The sequence below is a fragment of the Tupaia chinensis genome, unplaced genomic scaffold (genome assembly GCF_000334495.1).
Source record: "Tupaia chinensis unplaced genomic scaffold, TupChi_1.0 Scaffold000130_1, whole genome shotgun sequence".
NCBI classification, from domain to species: domain Eukaryota; kingdom Metazoa; phylum Chordata; class Mammalia; order Scandentia; family Tupaiidae; genus Tupaia; species Tupaia belangeri.
In genome coordinates, this window is record NW_006159599.1 from 117507 (window position 1) to 126127 (window position 8621).

Sequence of the window (8621 nt, forward strand, 5' to 3'; positions counted from 1 at the left end):
TATGAGCAAGTAACAATAAGACTCTCCCCCAAGGAAAATTGTCAAGCCCACATCATCCACAGTCAATACAATGGATGTTGTGAACATGTCCGATAAGGAATTCAGAGTATTTGTAGTGACAAACTGAGATGAAAGAGAAAAGAGATAATGAGCTCCAGGAGATGAAGTCCTTTCATGATCTGAAAGAAGAAATAGACACATTTAAAAAGGAACCAGATGGAACTTCTAGGGTTGAAGAATATGATACAGGAAATCAAAACCTCCCTTGAAAGTATTAAAAATAGATTAGATCAGATAGAAGATTGAATCTCAAATGTAGAAGACAAAACATCTGACCTAGAAAAAAAATAAAAAAGATTGAGAATACAACCAAGAAAAATGAGGGTAATATACAAGGAATACTGGATATCATCAAGCACCCCAACATCTGAATAATTGGCATCCCAGAAGAGGAAGAAAATAATAAGGACATTGATAATGTGTTCCATGATATCGTGGAAGAACTTTCCAGACCTAGAAAAGCATTCAAATATCTAGACCCCAGAAATACATAGGACCCCAAGTAGAATCAATCCAAGAAGATCCTCTCCAAGGCACATCATAGCCAGATTGGCAAAAACAGCAAAGACATACTAAAGTTGGAAAGAAGGAAACGTCAAGTTACTTACCAAGGTCACCCTATCAGGCTAACATCAGACCTCTTGAAAAACAATTTAAACCAAGTATACACAGCAACATTGTCTTTCATATGGGAGAAAAAGATAAAAACATCCTTGGATAAACAATGATGGGAGGCATATCACTCCCTATCCCAAGATAAACTATAAAGCTATGATCATCAAAACAGCATGGTTTTGGCACAAAAACAGATATGTTTTTGCGGGATGGAATGTAATAAAATAGAGACCCCAGAAATAACCAACCAAAGCTTATAGCCAACCGAATTTTTGACAAAGTATACCAGTCATTCCATTGGAAAAACAAAAACATTTTTAGTAAATGTGCTGGGAAAACTGGATATCCACCTTCAGAAAGATGAAAACTGAGCCCCCATATTTAGCATTAACAAAAGTAAATACAAAATGGATCATAGATCTGAACCTAAGACCTCAATCTCTAAAACTACTGGTGGAAAATGCTGCAGAAACTCTGGGAGACATTGGAATATGAAAGACTTCTTAAGTAAGACTCCCAAAACACAGGCAATAATCCCTAAAATAGACGAGTGGGATTATATCAGACTAAGAAGTTTCTGCACAACAAAGGACACAGTAGCAGGTGTGAATCTAAAACCTTCAGAATGGGAGAATATTTTTTTGTAAAATGTGCCTCAGACAAGGGACTGATAACCAGAATACACAGGAAACTCAAGTGCCTTATATTAAAAAATAAAATGATTAACCCAATTACAAGATGGGAAAATGAGCTGAATAAAAATCTCTCTAAGAAGATATACAAACAGCCAAATAGCATATGAGGAAATGCTCAACATCCCTCATCATAAGGGAGATGCAGATTAAAACCACAATGAGATACCACCTAATCCCTGTCAGAATGGCAAAGATTAAAAATATAAAAAGTGATAAGTATTGGCAGGGATGTGGTGAAAAGGGAACTCTCCTACAGAGATGCAGATAAAAACCACAATGAGATACCACCTAACCCCTGTCAGAATGGCAAAGATTAAGAATATAAAAAGTGATAAGTATTGGCAGGGATGTGGTGAAAAGGGAACTCTCCTACACTGTTGGTGGGAATGTAAACGGGTTCAGCCACTGTGGAGAACAATGTAGAGGTTCCTCAAATTCTACAAATAGAACTACTATTTGATCCAGGAATCCCACTTCTGGGTATCTACCCAAGAGACAAGAGAATACTCGGTGGTAAAAGTGCTTGCACATCAATGTTTATTGCAGCATTGTTTACAATTTCTAAGACATGGAACCAATCCAAATGTCCACAACCTGATGAATGGATTGAAAAAGTGTGGCACATATACTCCATGGAATACTACTCAGCCATAAAAAAACAACTAGACCCTGGCATTCGATAGAAAGTGGTTGGATATGGAGGATCTATTTCTGAGTGACGTAAACCAAGATGTTAAAGAAAGATATTGTGTCTATCCACTTAATATATACCGACTATCCACACTTTATGGTAGAGATAGAAATATTGGAGGGCATAAAAACAGTGAAAATAGTTAACGATTATAAGACAGTGTGATGCAAAAGGCACACTTTGTTCACCTTTTTATCTCATACCTACCATCATTGTTTGATGATGGTGTACATTATACTGCTGTCCAGATGTAATAAAAATATATTTTTTAAGAGCAAGAGAGATTTTTGCTACAGAGCACATGGGCTTGCCAGAGAGACAGAGAGAGACAGAAAGATAAAAAGTGAAAAGTTATACCCCCAGGGGGGATGGCCACGTTGCAATCCCTTCTTCTCTATTCTCCTCTCAGGACTTTGCCCATGCACACATACTTACCCATTGTGAGTTTTAAACCACTGGGTCCAGAACTCAGACCACAGTCAACCATGTGGGAGTCTAGTGACATAACCATTACACCATCTGATGGTACTTTAGTTTTATTTTTTTCCTATAATTTTACTAACCTATTAGTATGTCACAATATAAAATTTCAGCATTTTTTCACTTGTACTATCTCATTTATCACTAAGAATGCTAAATATTGTTTTAAATGAATGTAAAGAGAAAGAAAACTATTCTCTATTGAAACTGGAATAGCAAACCTCCAGCAAAATAACATTTGTCAAACAAAAAGAGAAAAAAAATTCTAGTCAAATAAAATTACAGAGAGGATCAACATTGATAGAATACAAGTTTCTTAGAGTTGTACAGAATGGCTAAAGTAACACCCAATTCTTATAAAATGTACCACTAGGAACAGTGGTGCTATTTTACATATTATTGCATCTGCAAAAACAATCGTCCTTAGCAGAGTTCCAACATTCCTCTTCAATTTCAATATGACATTTTATTCTAAAGTTAATAGATATTAATAACATGTACAACCACAGAAAATCAGCTACAACCAGGCTCTAAACTTAGAGGAAGTAATTCAGTGGCTTCTATTCCATTGAGAAAGCATTGGAGGGCCTAATTTGGACCTGATGTAAGATCTTTATACTTTAATTTATTCAGTGCACCCAAATAACACCCAGAATCAGAACAACCTCAGTGAGTGTTTTTTGTTGTTGTTGTTGTTTTGTTTTTTTTTGTTTTTTTACTTTGGAGAGGTTTTTGTCATAGGGCGCGTGTACTCGCCAGAGAGAGAGAAAGACAGAGAGACAGAAAGTGAGAAATCACCCCCCAGGGGGGATGCGCACAAGCCACTGGGTCCAGAAGGAAAATCGCCGACTACATGGAAGTCCAGCGACGTATCCATTACACCATTCACTGGTCCCTTTCAGTGAATGTTTTATGACCATCTTACTGACTTATTTTGCTCTCAAGGGGTCTGGTAGTTATTTTTTTTTTTTGAAAGAATTATAAGGTATATCATATAAAACTTTGTCATTATGTAAACTCTAGGTTTAGGTAAGAAAAGGCAAGTTATTAAATACTAATTAATGCTCATGGTACTGAGTTAAGGTATATATTTCAAAACATTGTAATAGTGCTAGTATCTTTGTTAATCTAATGAGTACATTCAGATGATTGAAGAAAATAAAAAAAAAAGAAAGACAGTGTGGAATGGGGCAGGAGAAAAGAAGAGTATGAAGAAAGATAGCAAGAGAACAAGTAGAGAGGCATCACATTAGTGGGACACAGATATGGTTTATTACCTGTTTATGATGACTTGTATAGTATGCTTAACTGGACTTGTCTGAGAATTATTTAATGTTGGGTAAAGTCTCTTTACAAGCAGAATAATAAACAGTGATTGAGTGTTTAAAATAATTGGAATAATAATAATAATAATAACAATGAACAGCTATTGGATGATGATGATGGGGATTTTAATATCTTTGTATTAACTGATATGCATGATATTCCTTCTGGAAAAAGAAATGTAATATGCTGTAAATTTATATGTGGTTCAATGTAAGATAAATAAGATTATGATAATAATAAATTAATTAAAAATAAAACAAAAATTCAAAGGTATGGAAACTATACCTAGCATCTTTTCTGACCATAATAGACTCAAACTTGAAACCGACTACAGAAAGAGCCCTCAGAAATTCATGAACACATGAAAATTAAACAACCTACTCATAAATGACTTTATGACTATAGAAGAAATGAAGACTGAAATAAAAAAGCTCAAATCAATGATAATGATCAAACAAATTTTTATGAACTTTGGAACAAAGCAAAAGCAGTTATAACAGGGACGTTCATAGCAATTAGTGCTCACAGGAGAAAAGCAGAAAGGTGGCAAATAAACAACCTAATGACAGAATTCAGGGAACTGGAAAGACAATAACAAAAATCCCCCCCCCCCCAAAATTACAGGAGAAACAAAATAATAAAGATTCAAGCAGAAATAAATGAAATAGAGAACAAAATAACTATACAGAAAGTAAATGAAACCAAAAGCTGGTTCTTTGAGAAGATAAAATTGAGACAGCATTAGTTATATTAATGGAGAACAGAGAAAGGAACCAGATAAATTAAATCAGCAAGGCATTATTATGATGGATATAACAGAAATACAAAATATCATCAGAGAATACTGTGAGTGACTATATGCCAACAGACAAGATATCTAGATGAGATGGACAAACTTCTGGACATGCATAACTGTAACAATATTGAACAAGGGAGAAATAGAAAGTGTGAATAGACCCATAAAAAGCAATGAGATTGAATCAGTAATAGATATCATCCAACAAGAAAGAACTCAGGTCCAGGTAACTTTACTTCTGAATTCTACAAAACCTTTAAAAAAGAACTAACCCCAATTCTCCTTAAACTATTCCTAAAAAAACAAAAATAAGGAATCCTCCAAAATCCATTATATGAAGCCTCCATTATCTTAATTCCAAAACCAGACAAGAACATGACTAATAAAGAAAACTTCAGACCCATGTCCTTCATGAATACTGATGTAAAAATTCTCAACAAGATACTAGCAAATTGTATTAAGCAACATATTAAAAAGATTATACACCATGATCAGGTAGAATTGATTCCAGGGATGCAATGATGATTCAACATATGCAAAACAATAAATGTAATATATCACATTAACAAAAGGAAAGGTAAAAACCATATGATCATATCATTTGATGCAGAAAAAGTATTTAATATAATACAAAATTCCTTCATGATTAAGACTCTCAGCAAAATCAGCATAGAAGGGACATTCCTTAACACAATAAAAGCCATCTATTAAAAAAAAAAAACCTCATAGCTAACATCATACTGAATGGGGAAAAGCTGAAAGTCTTTTCACTAAAAACTAGAATAAGACAAGGTTGCTCACTTTTTCCACTCTTTTTAAATAATATAGTACTAGAAGTTCTATCCAATGCAATTAGAACAGAGTCAAATAAAAGTCATCCTAATAGGAAAAGAAGTGAAGTTATCTCTATTTGCAAATGATATTATGGTATGCATAGAAAATCCAAAACAATCCACAAAAAGAAACCTCCTGGAAGTGATAAATATAGTAAAGTGGGAGCATATAAACTCAACATACAAAAATCTATAGCATTTTTATACGCTAACAATGGACAAACTGAGAAAGAATTGAAGAAAGAAATCCCATTTACAATAGTCACAAAACCAATAAGATATTTAGGAATAAACCTTACTGAAGAGGTCAAAGATCTCTACAAGGAAAACTATGAAATACTAGAAAAATATATTTAAAATGATACAAAAAAAGTGGAAAAAATCCCATGTTTCTGAATTGGAAGAATGAATATACTTAACATGTCAAGCCTACCCAAATTAACCTACAAATTCAATGGTATTCCAATCAAACTAACAGCAATATTCCTCACAGAAATAGGAAAAAAATAAAATTTGACTGTAAGCATTAAAAAGTCCCACATTGCCAAAGCAATACTGTGCAAGGAGTATAAAGTAGGAGGCAATTCACTTCCTGACCTCAAACATATTACAAAGCTGTGATAATTAAGACAGCATAGTATTGGCACAAAATGGACAAGTAGACCAATGAAACAGAGCTGAAAGCCCCCAAATAAACCCCAAAATATATAGCCAACTGAATCTTGACAAAGGGCACAAGGCAATTCAGTGGGAAAAGGACAATCTGTTCAGCAAATGGTGCTGGGGAAATTGGATATCCACCAGCAGAAGAATGAAAATAAATTATTTTCTCTAACCACCAGAAAAAAATTAACCCAAAATGGATTGAGAATCTACACATCAAACCTCAAACTACAAAAATACTGGTGGAAAACACAGGAGAAACTCTTGAAAACCTTGAAGCAGGCAAAGACTTCTTAAAGAAGACCTCCAAAGCACAGGCAATAGTCCCAAAAATAGACATATAGGACTATATTAGGCTGAGAAACTTCTGCAAAGCCAAAGAAACAACTAGTGTGAGAAGACAACCTTCAGAGTGGGAGACTGTATTTGCAAATTATACCTCATTTAAGGACTGAAAACAAGGATATACAGGGAACTCAAGCAACTTACCCTCAAAAAAAAAATCAATCCAGTTAAAAAATGGGAAATGAACTGAACAATTTTCAGAAGACATACAAATGACCCAAAAGCATGTGAAAATATGCACAACATCTCATCATAAGGGAAATACAAATCAAAATTGCAATGAGATACCACTTAACCCTAGTCAGAATGCCAAAAATTAATAAAATAATTAATGATAAGTGCTGGTGAGGCTGTGGTGAAAATTGAACTCTTCTAGACTGTGGGTGGGAATGCAAATTAGTACAACCACGTTGGAGAATGATATGGAAATTCCTTAGAAACCTACAAATAAAACTATCATATAATGCAGTAACTCCACTTTTAGGTATTCAACCAAAGCATTGAAAAAACCCTCAGTTGGAAAAATACTTGCACATCTATGTTTATTGCATCATTTATAATTGCTAGGACATAAAATCAGCCGAAATGTCCAAAAATAGATGATTGGTTTGAAAAAAAAAAAGTGGCATATGTATTTTATGGAATACTACTTAGCCATAAAAAATAATGAAGCCTTGATATTTGATACAAAGTGGACAAATATGGAAGTCAGACTATGAAAGACAGACTTTGTATGTCCCCACTTAATATATACTGATTATCTGTACTTTATGGCAGAAACTGACAGTTTGGAAGGTATAAAATCTGGGAGGGCAATGGAAGATTCTAGAGATAGTAAAGATAGGAATAATACAGGGGGTGGGTAATGGAGGGAGGGAGGGAGGGAAACAGCAGAAGAAAAAGAAAAAAAGTACATTTAACTGACAAAAAATGAAACACTTAATGTCAGACATGTATTTACAGATATGTAGATATCAGCTGACCTTGCTACTGAAAGTAGTTAGATGATTAAAGATATTTTGTGAATCAATAAAATGTGGGAAAAAATAAAGCAATGAAAAGCAACCACAGACCCCAGAGATAGTGTGCAAGGAGGGTGGGAAATGGCAGAGGGTGAAACATAGGAGGAAAAAATATATATATATACATATGAAGCTAGAAAAAGAAAATTATAGACAATAACATGCATTATTAAGCCACTATACAGTATATTCTGGATGGGAAATCACATTTTGTTTGCTGTGATGATGATCAGTGAATGAATGTAAATTAATTAATTGATTAATTAAAAATTAAAATTAAAAAATGAAAATTATTGATGATAACATACATGATTAAGCCACTATGCAGTATATTCTGGATGGGAAACCACATTTTGTATGCTGTGACAATGATTAGGCAATAAATGTAAATTAATTAATTAAAAAAAAAGTTTCAGGAGAAAAAAAAGTCTCAATATGCAATTATGAGTTGTCCTCAAAATAGAATGGAGGATTTATGGAGCTGTGTCCCCACAAGTAGTGTAAAAAGTGCCCAATTTATCCTATATCATTAACTACACTGATAAATACAATTTTCAAAATGTTTCCCAAATTTTTTCAACATTTTTTAAAATGATACCTTAAAATTAGTAATCCTTTCACTTCTACCATAAGGACTAAACATTAAAAAAAATTAATGATGAGCATAGATTATAGAATTTCCAAGTGAAGAAGATACTTTCTGATTCAAGACTGTATCTAACTGCACAGAATGGTAACACATGAAACTTTGAAAGTAAGATTTACAGAATGCAAAAAAAGCAAGAGCCCTTCTGATTGCAAAAAGTGAGACAGTTTATCAAGAAAGATCAAGGTGGGACCAGCAGTTAGCGTAATGGCTGTGTCGCTGGACTCCCATGTAGTCGACCGTGGTTCGAGCCTCGGACCCGGTGGCTTAAACTCACACCAGGCACGTGTGCATGCGTGCCCAAGATCCCTAGAGAAGAATGGAGGAGAAGGGATTGTGACATGGCCATCCCTTCTTGGGGGTGATTTCTTGCTTTCTGTCTCTGTCTTTCTGGGGAGCATGCACACGCCCTATACAAAAAAAAAAAAAAAAAAAAAAAAAAAAAAAAA